Source organism: Vicugna pacos, unplaced genomic scaffold (genome assembly GCF_048564905.1).
Source record: "Vicugna pacos unplaced genomic scaffold, VicPac4 scaffold_5, whole genome shotgun sequence".
NCBI classification, from domain to species: domain Eukaryota; kingdom Metazoa; phylum Chordata; class Mammalia; order Artiodactyla; family Camelidae; genus Vicugna; species Vicugna pacos.
The window spans coordinates 2408845-2422930 of NW_027328726.1; the positions used below are offsets into that span (position 1 = coordinate 2408845).

General features: G+C 36.0%; 1 pseudogene; it reads left to right on the forward strand.

Annotated features, from left to right (window-relative positions):
• The first annotated feature begins 432 nt into the window (after positions 1 to 432).
• LOC140692306 (large ribosomal subunit protein uL16-like) lies at positions 433 to 1148 on the forward strand (annotated as a pseudogene).
• The last annotated feature ends 12938 nt before the right edge of the window (positions 1149 to 14086 follow it).

The window sequence follows — 14086 nt, forward strand, 5'->3', positions numbered from 1 at the left end:
TGGAAAAATAGAACATAGTATGTAGACAAAAAAATCACAGTATATCTTAGAAATATTTTCATAATAGTAGATTGAGGACATTCTCATTTTTTTTCTTGCAGGATAATTTCTTTAAAATGTGTATCCACTTGAAATGTGACTACCTATACTTAGAAAAAGAGACAATGGAATATAAATGGGAAAAAGGAAACAATATGCAGATGTTTGGACTTTGTTTATAGGTGAAAACAATGGAAGATCAGAAAATTTAAGTAATTGCCCAGGATCATGCAACCAGCGCAGGGTCCCGATGCTAATCTAGGTGTTCCAATTTCATGGCCTCCCTGCTGTATCTATGTTGCATTTGATGAAAAAAAGGGGAGAGAAGTCATGCCAAATTCTTTTTCAACAGAAATAATAGAATTCCAGACTTTATTTTCTGGATTAGTCCTTTAAGAAGCTTTGCATTCTGAAGCCTCTAGGTGTGCTTTTCAATCTTCAAAAGGACTATTTCTGATATAAAAAAAGTATCATGAAATGATAGTAAATAAAACACTTTAGCTCTTTCCCTTCTGCGTGCTACTGAATATCCTGGTGTCACCATGGGCCGCCACCCCGCCTGGTGTTACCAGTACTGTAAGAACAATCCACACCCAAAGCCATGCTTCTGCCGAGGTATCCCTGATACTAAGACCCGCATCTTTGACCTGGGGCAGAAGAAGGCAAAAGTGGATCAGTTTCCACTATGTGGCCAAATGGTGTCAGATGAATATGAGCAGCTTTCCTCTGAAGGCTCCAGACAGGTATGCGGTGTGCCTTTGAAGAGCCCCAGGGCACGTTGGCCAGGATCCACATTGGCCAAGTCATCACGTCCATTCGCACCAAGCTGCAGAACAAGGAGCATGTGATTGAGGCCGTGCACAGGGCCAAGTTGAAGTTCCCTGGTCACCAGAAGATCCACATCTCAAAGAAGCAGGGATTTACCAAGTTTAACACAAATGAATTTGAAAACATGGTGGCAGAAAGGTGGCTCATCCCGGATGGCTGTGGGGTCAACTACATCCCAAATTGTGGCCCCCTGGACAAATGGCAGGCCCTGCACTCATGAGAGCCTTGGTGCTGTCCCCTCCTTCCACACAACCACCAATAAATCCTACTTTCCTGTCAAAACAACAACACTACTTTAGGATGAATCGAGTAAAGTACAGAAAAAGAGACCCCAATATACATAGGTATTTATCGCAGGCAGCATTTCAGATTGGTGAGGGAGAAGATGGATGAGCTGATGATTTTTTAAAAATTTATTTATTTAATATTGGTTTACATAAATATTTTTTATTTTGGTGGGAAAGGTAACTAGGTTTCTTCATTTTTAGAGGCGGTACTGGGGGTTGCACTCTACTACTTGCGCTGTACCCTCCCCCGTGATTTGGTGACTTATGTTGCAACAAATTTCTAATCATTTGACAAAACAAGAACAACAACACCTGTTCATTGCTTCAGTCTTTACATAAAAAATAATTTACAAATTAAACAAAAGATAATATAAAAGGACTTTGTGAGGTTAGCCTTCTTACTAAATAGACTGAACTGAGTGAGTACAGCCATGAAAATTTCATTTTTTTCTTGATCACTATATTTTTGTGTGAGTTCTGTTTGTCATGGTTTTTGTCCAGCAAAAGTTCCACCATGGAATAATGAATTTTCTCAAGACTTTATCAGTTCAAGACAGTGAGAGAGAGCCAGAGACTGACTCCCAAGCTGCTCCAAAGCTCTTATATTTATTGCGAATATTCAAAAAAAATCAAAGAGAAATACATCATAGGAATGAGTAAGGGGTATGTGGTATGTGGAGGGATGCGGGTCAGCAGTTTCAGATCATGAAAAACAAAAACATTATAATCTTAATTTATACTTAGAAGGTTACGATATTGATAATACAAATGGTTATTTTACGCCTCAAAAAATCATGGGCAAGGTTACAGTTTTCTGAATAATTGATAATGAAACCCCAGGCCACCACAGAGTCTCCATACTATGATCAGAAATCATCTAAGCACGTGAAGCAGCCCAGCTGTCCCCAGCTGAGGGCTAGGTCAGTTTTCTGTGAGCAGGAGTGACCTACACTATCCACCTGCGCCTGGTAAGCCAAGCACGTCCTGCCGGTTAGGGCGAGGGATGAGTTATGGCTTTCCATAAGCAGAAGCAGCCCTGAGTCTATGACCTTGAACTAAGCAAAGTGAGCAAAGCATGTCTATGTCTCTGCTTTTCACGGCGAGGAGACAGTTCGTAGCAGGTCCCTGCTAGCACAGCAGCTTCAAGGCAGCTGAGCGAAGTCCCGCAGTTAAGGCGGTGAGTGGTACTGAGAGTTCAGTCTTTCATGCTTTTGGACATTTTGCTTTGAAGGAGCAGTATAATGACAAATATAGAAAGCAGGGGTTTTGATTATACATTTCTTATATGTTTACACAAAGATGAGAATATGATTTGGTTAAACAATCATTACAATATCAAAGTTTGTTAACCCAAGTTTGTGCCCCCACAGTTTTGTATTTTCTGTAATTGCTCCTTAACACCATCTTGGGGCAGGCTCACAGCTTTCCTCATGTGCTTTAGTTACAAAAGCTGTAGTTCTGCTCTCGACCCTTATTGGGCATGACCTGTGACAGGATGGACCTGTCCTACTCTGTGCTTTTTCACTCCTCTCTCCCCAGCTGGGAGTTGTACATTTATGCAGCCTTTTTTGGATTATCTGTTGAAATAAGGTGTAGATACCCTGTGACTCAGGAGCTGTACCTCCAGGAACTGAGCGCTAAAGATGTGCTCATACAACCTTATCTGAAAGGTGAGTCTTTTAGAGATGAAAATTCTTTGTTCTGATGGAAATTCAGCACAGCTGCAGCCTGTGACTTAGTGTTTACTACCAAGAGAGCTGTTAAACCTACCCCAGCTCTCCTGGCACAGTGGAGGTATGTTATAGCTTACCTACTGGATGTTTAACTTGTTCCCAGTGCTTTACAGTATAAAAAATGCTGCAGTGAGTATCTTGATGTACATGCTACACACTTATGAGTGCTGAAAGTGTCTTACCTGCTGTAGTTAAGTCTTCTGCTTTACATTTTCCTCTTTGTACTTCAAGGAGCCCAGGAGAGCTCAGTTTAAAGTCACAACTGATTGTCTGCAGGGGTGTGTGACTGATGGCAAACCCTTGGCCCTTCCTGATCAGGAGTTACTGCAGATCTGGGCCTCTCAGACTGACCTGGGACAGTGGTAACAAATGCGCTCCTAACTGTTGCCCACGATCAACTTCTCCACCTTCCTCTAGGGGTGTGTGCCAGTCAGGGTGCCATTAGTATTTGTTTTGGACAAGACAACCCATTGGTGAGGGAGTCCCATGCTTTTCTGGTCCCCTACTCCACTGTGATACCATTGTGCTACAATTGTGTATAGTTACTGACTCACAAAGCATCTTCAACTGTCATTAAGGGGGTAATACTGCAGCCAGTTTAAAACTATTATAAAAATAGCAGAAATTATATAAGATTATTTCTGATTTTCTTGGCTTCTCTTTATCTTCTCATTCCTTTAGCAAGAAGCAAAGGTAGTTTAAGTTACTTAACTTGAATATCTGCCCTAGCATATGTCATTTTTTTTTTTTATTATCCCAATGAAAGTCTGGGTCAACAGTAATAGTTTCTTCACAGGTACAGAAATAACTTGATATGATATGAAAGAAAGACTTTATTCTGATCTATTAGCTTTTTTTTTGGTGGTTTTACTTTTTTTGGTTCAAACTCAGGAAAAAACTACCAAAATATTACAAAGATTTCCCATGTCGTCTTCATCGAGGTTCCCCAAATGTTAACAGCTTACACAGTGACAGTGTAGTTATCAAAATCAGGAAACTTAACACTGACATTGTACAGTTACCTAGTCTCCAGTCTGTATTCAGTTTTCACCGATTGTCTCAGTAGTGTCCTCCCTCTGTCTAGGAACTGATGCAGTTGCATTTTAGTTGTCATGTCCCCTCTTAGTTTTCTTTAATCTGAAACAATTCCAAAATCTTTCTTTGTCTCTCATGACTGTTATACTTTGAAGAGTACTGGTCAGTAATTTTGTAGAATACCCAACAATTTGGATTTGTGTGGTTTCCCCATGAGTCAATGTTAAACATTTTTGGTTAAGAGAACTATGCAAGTGACGTTATTAAGCTTACTAGGAGGCACGTGCTACTGATTTGTACAATTACAAGTGATGCTAATTTGTTCACTTGGTTTAGGTGATACAATCGGGCTTGTCTGCTGTAGTTGTGCTTTTCCTTTGTAATTAAAAAGCGTTCTGTAGGAAAACACTTTGTGACCAGGTAATTATCTTATTTTTCATCATACTCTCTAATTTTTATTTTCATTGATGATTCTTACCTGAAATGATATTACTGTGGTGTTTGCCAAATGGTGACTTTCTGTTTCCATCATTCCTTCTGCATTTATTGGTTGGATCTCCTATAAAGAAAAGCTTTCACCACCAAGCCCATAAAAACCAGCAACACAGTGCCTTCACAGCCACCCCTCTCTCCCTCTTTGGAGACAGCCCGTATTCTATCTATGGAGTGTGTACCTACTTTTAATCTGAGCACCCAACCCCCACACCTCATGGCCTTTCTCTTGCCTTTCAATGTATCTCTCTGAATAAATCTGCATTCAATCAAAAAAAAAAAAAAGAAAAACTTTCCTTTCTTAGGTATGTGTTCAATTTTTAAATCTATATCAGAATAGCCTTGAGGATTTTTATTTTACTTATATCAAATGTACTTACAGATTCTTATTCTATGGATTCAATCCATTACCATCATTATTTTTGTGCTATAATTATAGTTTGGCCCTAGGGAACTCTTTCAAGAAGGCTTCTGGCCCATCACTTTTTGAGGATTGACTGGCTTTCTAGTACCAGAAGATGTCCCAGGCTCATGTTGTGCATTCTCTGCTCTAGCCCTGGAATTAGCCATTTCACCAAGGAAGATTAGCTCTCTTTATTGAAGATTGGAATTCTTCCATGCTCTTTCCCTTATACTTGTATCTCACCATCTTTTAAAAATCTTTCCAATATTCAGCCACTTTGGAGGATGCGGGCACTTAACTCTGCTGTACAGAAGTTAGTTTATATCCAGTAATTCCCTTTGTAATATATTCTGTCCCCAGCAGATTCATCTTCCACTAATTAAAGTGGGAGGATTTCTGCACAAGTTCCACTGTGCCAAATATGTTATTTCATGGAAACATGGTTGAAGATTTTCTTTGGCTTCATTGAGTATTTGATAACAGTTTTGAAAACTTTTCCAAGAGCTTTCTTCCAGTGCTTATAGTATAGAAATATTTATATTCTCCATATTTTTAGTATAGCGGTCTCTTTTATTTTTTCTTAAGAAAAATCTTGACTTTGCTTTAAGTACTTTCTTGGTTCACTTCCAAGAAGGTGGGTTGGCCATCTATCCAGAGTACAATTTTGATTAGTCTTTACAATATCTACAAAAGATTTCAGCCTTTTCTCCTTATTTATCATCTAAAACACAAATTTGCTCTTAATATACAGTATAAATTAGATCCCTGTCACAAACTGTAACTTCTAATTTGCAGTCTGTAGAATGGTGGAAAAGACAAATTATTAAGCATTATTTCCAAGCCATTAGTTCCTAGACACTTGAACTTAAAACTAAGGGAGGCATTAGAACCCCATGTTCTTAGGCTGAGTTGTTTTGGCACCACAGATTTCATTCATACTCTTCATTAATTTATCTTGTATTTATCTCTAAATTATCTTTACTAGTGGTTCTCAAAGTGTGGTCCCCTACCTCTAGTAGTGCCAGCCTCCTGTGGAACTAGTTAGAAGTGTAGCCTTCTCGGGTAACACCCAGAGGAGGTAGTGTGGGTTAACAAACCCTCAGGTGATCCTGATGCAGGACAAACATTGCTGTGTCCATTTCCTGTAAATTGTTTCTAATTACTGGTGGAGGTACAGAGTGCCAGTTTATCCGTTTGCTGTTTTATATTATCTGTTTAACCTAGCTTGTAGTGGTAGTGAATTATTTTGAAGATTAACTCTCTGTTCTCTCCTCCCTTTGAATCTGGTAGCCACAAATTTACTTTCTGTCTCTATGAATTTGTTCATTTTAGATATTTCACACAAGTGGAGACTCATACAATATTTGTCCCTTTTGCCTTGTTTATTTCACTTAACATCATGTTTTCTAGGTCCATCCATGTTGTAGAATGTGTGTCAGAACTTCATTCCTTTTCATAGTTGAATAATAGTCCATTGTATGTATATATCATATTTTGTTTATCCATTCATTTGTTAATGAACACGGGTTATTTTCACTTTTTAGCTGTTGTGAATAAGGCTTGCAATGAATGTTGATATATAAATATTTTTTAGAGACTTTTTCAAATCTTGTGTATATATCTAGGAATGGAATTTGAGGGTCATATGGTAATTCTGTTTTTATCTTTTTTAGAAAACACCAAACTATTTTCCACAGTGTATGTATTGTTTTTATTACCACCAATAAGCTACAGTTTCTTCATATCCTTGCCAGTGCTTATATTTTGTTTTCAAAAAAGTATTAAAATTTTAAAATAATTATGGCTATCCCAGTAGGTGCAAAGTAGTGTCTCAGTGTTTTTCATTTGCATTTCTCTAATGGCTGATGATGTTAAGCATTTTTTCATGTGCTTCCTGGTCATTTATATATCTCCTTTGAAGAAATGTCTATTCCAGACCTTTGCCCATTTTAAAATTAACTTGTTTGTCTTTTTGTTGTTGTGTTATGGAAATTCTTTATATATTTTAGATATAAAAAGTTATATATCTTATATATCTTTATGAGATATATGGCTTACAAATATTTTCATCCATTAGGTAGGTTATCTTTTTACTTTATTGATAATATCTTGATGTACAAAAGTTTTACTTATTTATTTATTTTAAAGTTTTACATTTGATGAAGTCCAATTTATCTATTTTTTCTTTTGTTGCTTGTACTTTGGTGTCATATATAAGAGCCTACTGCCATGATCATGGCAATCCACGATCATGAATATTTACCACTGTGTTTTTGCATAACAGTTTTGTGATTTTAGATTTTATATGTAGATTGTTGATCCATGTTGAGTTAGCTTTTGTATATGGTGTGAGGCAGGGGTCAACTTCATTCTTTTATGTGTGGAAATCCAGTTGCTCCAGCACAATTGGTTGAGGAGACCTTTCTTTCTCCATTGAATGAACTTGGCACCCTAATCAAAATCAATTGGAAATAGATTTATGGCTTAATGTCTGGACTTTCAGTTCTGTTCCATTGGTGTATATGTCTATTCTTATGTACTATGTTGTTTTGAATATACATTTCTCATGCTGTTTTATATACTTTTAAAAAACTTCTTTAGGCACTTTAAGTGCTATTTTAACTTTCTGTTCTTGATAAGACTAAAATTATGAATAACTTTAAACATTTAAAATATTGCACTTAATAAATTATAAAGAAGTAACTTTAGTATTATGTGATATGTACACTCCTGGGCTTCTGAGGGAAGCATGAAAATGCACAAGTCTTGTTTCTGTTCTCTAACAACTTGCAACTGCATTCATTTACTTAAAAATTTCTTTACTTTTGCTTTGCCATTCTATTTTTTCATGTGAGTCCACCCTTATGATGTCGTTAGTATAGTATAGGAGATGCTTATCCCTGTTGCAGCAAAGTTGTAAAATTTAGATATTATAGTTTTTTTTTGCTGTTGTATAGTTTGTATCTTTACTTTAAGCACCTAATTTTATTACTCTTGTTATGTTTTTATAATTAATTTCTGTTATATTCTGCAACTAGTTTCTTAGAGTATGGGCCTTTCATGTTTTAGTTTTTTATAAAAGACACTTTAAGCCATTATACTACTGAAGTTTGCCTCCTTCTGTATGGTTTTACCCATCCATCTGCAAATACGGAATCTTTCTGGGGCAAATTTACATTCTGGTGCTGAGACTTTTTCACTGTGTGTTGTGCAGATAGTGAGATGGGCTATTGTAATGTGAACTTCCAGGGTAAATTTTTAGTAGTTGATAGCAATGTTCTAAAGCATGTGCTCCTCTTGCAAGAACTTAATTATGTTTATCTTTAGTTACTCTTGCCTAGAATAGCACTGTGTGATAGAAATATAATTTGGGCCACATATGTTATTTAAACATTTCTAGTAGCCTTATTTAAAAGAGTTAAAAAGGGCTAGATATAGTTTTAATGTATTTCATTTAATCTGACATATCCAGGATATTATCATTCTAACATTTAAACAATATAACAGGATTGAGATATTTTACATTGTTTTAATACTTTTTCAAGTTTTTGGAACTATGTGTTCACTTTATATTTATTAAATAATTTTTGTAATCCTTTTTTTTTAATTGAGGTATAGTCAGTTTACAATCTTATGTCAATCTCTGGTGTATGGCACAATTCTTCAGTCATACATGAATATATATATATATATATATTCATTTTCTTATTCTTTTTTACCATGAGCTACTATAAGTTATTGAGTATATTTCCCTGTGCTATACAGTATAAACTTCTTTATCTGCTTTACTTTTTTAAACCAATTCCTTGAAACCTAGTAGATGTTTTACATCTTGATTGGATCGCCAAATTTTCATCAAAAATGCTTGATCTCAGTTGAGACTTCAATTTATGGTTGAAAATGTAGATTCACATGACTAAGTTGTTCCAAAGAAACTTATACTTTTCAATATCTGAATTAAGTGCCAAAAATTTTTCTTTTGAGTATTTTTATTTATTATGATAAAGCTTGTTCATGCTTTTTTAGAATTTGAAGCAAAAATTTAACAGTTTCAAATCTGTGCTTCTTAAATTAAGCAAATTCACTAATTCTTGTGTCAACAGTGTTATTAACATCATTTCCTAAGAATATTGCATAAGTTGAACAACAACTTTAAACTCGATAAAAACAACTAAGTGTTCAACTATTTCTGATTATTTTTGCAGCCAATTTTTACAACACTCTGCATTGTAAATAAAATATTCTGCATATTGATTCATGTTAGGGAAAAGTGTAAAATCTTTATTATCAAATCATATTATTGTAGGTTCGCCACCAGTTGTGGGTTCTGGCCAGCAGACGTCCCACCGAAACGGAATAAATTACTCAAGACTCTGTGGAAAAGTCAAGAGAGCGAGAGAGAGTTGGGAGCCTTGAGCCTCTCAAATCTCCCACATTTATTGAGTACAGTCAAAGGAGGAATGCAGGAATTTAGTGAAGGATAGAGTGGGATCACAATGAGTACAAAGGCTTTGTTTATTGTTGGTGTTGGGCTCAAGGTCAGAAGACCATTTTTGGTGAATCATGTTCGTGGGTCTTGAGCCTTTCAGCTTATCAGGGTGGAACATCTGAGAATCAGCTGCCTAACAACTTGGACTCAGGTGGCTGTGCCTGTCTTAGGTTGCCCCCCTCAGGGGATCTTTCCCGTCTTTGGCTACCCAGCCTCCTCACCTCTGAGTCTGCAGCTTTTTATCATTCCAGCCCAAGGCTGTTTTGGGGATAGAAGACTAACAGCAGGCACGCCCAACGTTTATAGCCAGGGACCTTGGTCATTGCTAAAACCTCAAGGCAGTTACTAAGCACGTCTTCTTTAAGGACATAAGCGACTGGGATCTGTTACAATCTGTTACCCCAATCATGGGCTCCCACAATTATGAAAGCTTTCAATCTCAACATAAATGTCTGTACCTGTGTAACTAGGTCATAGGTACAATTTCTCTTTCTTTGGTACTTCAGGCCATGCTTGTCTACCTGTACTGAGATACCAGTGATAAAACATGAGCACTGCCATTTTTGTCTTTGATTATTGAATATTGAAAAAAATACTTTCTTGATCAGCGTTAATAATACAGTAAATCTTTGTGAAATTCTTCCTCTACTCAACCATTGAGCAAGGAACACAAGATTCTTAAATGTATTGTTTTCCATTTTTTCAATAGTTTTGTAAGCTGGCTAGGATTCTGATTATTTTCAGGTACACACATCAGTTTTAACAACTTAATACATACTACTTTTCATAGCTTTAGAATGCTGAGCACAAATATTTTTCATTCTTTTTTTTTGAGGGGGAGATAATTAGGTTTGTTTGTATGTTTGTTTTGATGATGGCACTGGGGATTGAACCCAGGACCTTGTGCATGCCAGGCACACACTCTATCATTGAGCTATACTCATCCCCTCTCAAATCTACTCTATGTATATCATACAGTGGAGCAGAGCAATAAGAGGAATATCAGTTTCTTCTTTTAAAAGTCCAATAAGTGTAGGTTTTTAACCTAACATGGCTGGAGCTGTCTATTGAGATGGAGACTATTATTTTAATATATAGCTGAAATTCTTTGGCCGTTTTAAAGGTGAAAAATAATCCATGCTACAATTTTAATTTTTTTAAGGTACATATTTGACATTTCTTCTTAAGTTTGGAAGTTCTTTCAAACAAAATGTGTCTAAATTTGTACTTTGGTAGTGTCTCTTGTATCACATGATTTATCTAAAGCTAAAAGAAAAGTAATTTCTCATATTTTGAATCTACTGATTTTTGATACTGTTAGACAGGTCTTCCATATGATGGACAGTAAATTGGTGACTTAATTGAAGGCCTTCTACTTTTTCTATAATATCTGTTTTAGTATTCCTCATAATTTTATAATAAAATATCTATAATTGAAATAATTTATTTACCATCTCTCTACTTAAATATGGTTTCTTCCCTATTTCCTTCCTTCCTTCCATCCTTCCTTTCTTTCTTTCATCTCTCTCTCCCTCCCTCCCTCCCTTTCTTTTTGCAAGAATCCATGCCATTCTATAGCTCACGAGAGTAATAAGCTCAGATCCTTTAAAAATCTTTTAAAAATGTTTGTTGGACATTTAATTTTGATCTCAGATGAATAACTTTGTTGCTTCTATTTTGACTTAGGAAACTTCTTATGAAAATGTACTATGTATTTCCTGAAAAATGTCTCCTAATATTGTCTACATGCTGTTTAAAATATTTTTATGTAAGTCATAGTTTTTAAATTTTGCTCTACCAAAGCTAATTGTGATTATTATTCATGTTAAAGTTGGTGCATTGTTTTCTTCTAGTCTCACAACACTGTGCCGGTGGCAGCGCTATCTTCACTGCATCTCCACTTGATTCTGCTTGGGTAGAATGCCTATGTTTTAATTTAGAAATTTTGTTATACCCTATCCCCTTTTGCCCAGACCAAAAAGTTAAAGAAAACAACTTAATTCAAAATATGTTAAAATTAAAAATTTCAATAATTAAAATTAAAATAGTATCTCTGGTTATCAGTTATGATTTACATAGGGATCACTGTAACTTGTGTACTTTGCAAAAAATTCAATAAATGATTTACTCTATTATTACATTGATGTGTAGAGAAAATTCATTTTAGTTGATTAGTTAGTTGATGCTGACTAGATAAAAACAATAAATGTTTCTTTTGTAGTTAGATATTTTACATTGCCTCAGCTTTTAAATTTAGATAAAATTAATTATAATTAAATAAAAATTCAATTCCTCAGTAATGGTAGTCTCATTTCAAGTGTTCACTAGTCACATGCAGCCAATAGTTAATGTATTGGAAATTAAACTTTGAGAGTTGGTTATATATTTGGTTAAAATATTTTGATGACTTGAGATCAAAGATTATAGCCTTTTTAGCATTTTTTCTTTTTTTGATAATATTAATGTCACAGGAGCAGTACAAAGAGGGCTTATGTATGACTCAAGAAACCTGGAATGAGCTGCTTAAAGCTACAGGGACACCTTGTTTTAGTTTTGCACTTTTCTTTATTGTGCTTTGCAGATATTGCATTTTTTTAAACAAATTAAAGGCTTGTGGCAACTATGTTAAGTAAGTCTGTTGGTGCCACTTTTCCAACAACTTTTGCTCACTTCATGTCTCTGTGTGACATTTTAGTAATTCTTGCAATATTTCAAAAATTTTCATTATTATTATACTTGTTGTGGTAAGCTGTGATCAGTAATCTTTGATGTTACTATTGCAATTGTTTCAGGGTGCCAAAAACCACACCCATTTAAGATGGCAAACAATTGGTAAATGCTGTGTGTTCTCACTGCTCCACCAACTGGTCATTCCCCCCCTCTCTCCCTCTCTTCAGGCCTGCCTATTCCTTAATACAGAACAATATTGTAATCAGGGTAATTAATAACCCTACAGTGGTCCCAGTGTTCAAGTGAAAGTAAGAGTTGCATGTCTCTCACTTTAAATCAAAAACTAGAGACAATTAAGTGCAGTGAGGAAGACATGCTAAAGCTGAGATAGGCTGAAAACTAGGCCTCTTGTACAAATGAGCCAAATTGTGAGCAAAGGAAAGTTCTTGAAGGAAATTAACAGTGCTACTCCAGTGAATACACAAATAATAAGAAACTGAAACAGTCTAATTGCTGATACGGAGAAAGCTTTATTGTTCTAGATAAAAAATCTAATCAGCCACAGCATTCCCTTACTCCAAAACCTAATCTAGAGCAAGGCCCTAATTCTCTTTAATTCCCTGACGGCTGAGAGAGGTAAGAAAGCTGCAGAAGAGAAGTCTGAAGCTAGCAGAGTTTGGTTGATGAGGTTTAAGGAAAGACACAATCTCCATAACACAGAAGTACAAGGGGAAACAATCAAGGCTGGTGGAGAAAGTGCAGCAAGTCTGCCTCAAGATCTCAATAAGAGAATTCATTTTGGTGTCTGCACTAAACGACAGATTTTCAGTGTTGATGAAACAGCCTTATATTGGAAGATGCCATCTAGGACTTTCATTCAGGTCTAACATTGCTGGTGACTTTAAGTTGAAACCAGTACTTATTTACCATTGTGAAAACCATCAGGCCCTGTAGAATTATGTTCTGTCTGCTCTCCTGGGCTCTGTGAATGGAACAACAAAGCCCAGATGAGAGCACATCTATTGACAACATGGCTTATTGAATATTTTAAGCTCACAGTTGAGACCTCAGGGAAAAAAAAAAAAGATTACTTTCAAAATATTTTTGCTCTTTGGCAATGCAACTAATCACCCAAGAGCTCTGATGGAGATTAATGTTATGGGCCTGCTAACAAAACATGTTCTTCAGCCCATGGAAAGAGTGACTACAACTCTCAAGTCTTATTATTTAAGATATATTTTGCAAGGCTACAGCTGCCATAGGTAGAGATTCCTCTGATGAATCTGTGCCAAGTAAATTGAAAACCTTCTGGAAAGCGTTCCCCATTCTAGATGCCATTAAGAACATTTGTGACTTGTTGGAAGAGGTCAAAGTATCAAAATTAACAAGCGTTTGAAAGACATTGATTCCAATCCTCTTGGATGACTTTTTGAGGAGTTTAAACCTCCAGTGGAGGAATGAACTACAGATGTGGTAGAAATAGCAAAAGAATGAGAATCAGAAGTGGAGCAAGAAGATGAGACAGAATTAGCTGCAATCTCAGGATAAAATGTGAATGGGTGAAGAGTTGCTCCTTATGGATGAACAAAGAAAGTGATTCTTGAGATGAAATCTACTCCTGGTGAAGATGTTATGAAGATTGCTGAAATGACCAAAATAATTTAGAATATTACATAAACTTGATAAAATGGCAGTAGGGTTTGAGAGAATTGAGTCCAGATTTGAAAAGTTTTACTGTGGAAAGAGTGCTATCAAACAGCATTACACATTAGAGGGAAATCATTTGTAAAAGCAAGAGCCAATTGATGCAGCAAACTTCACTGCTTAATTTTTAGAAATTACCACCGCCACCCCAGCTTCCAGCAACCACCGCCCTGGTCTGTCAGCAGCCACCAATATGGAGGCAAGACCCTCCACCACCAGAAGGATTACAGCTCACTGTCAGCTCAGTGGATGATTAGCATTTTTTAACAATAAAGTATTTTTTGATAAAGGTATGTATAGTTTTTAGACATAATGCTATTGTGCACTTAACAGGCTAGAGTATATTGTAACTATACCTTTCTATGCACTAGGAAACCACAAAACTCCTGTGACTTGCTTTGTTGTG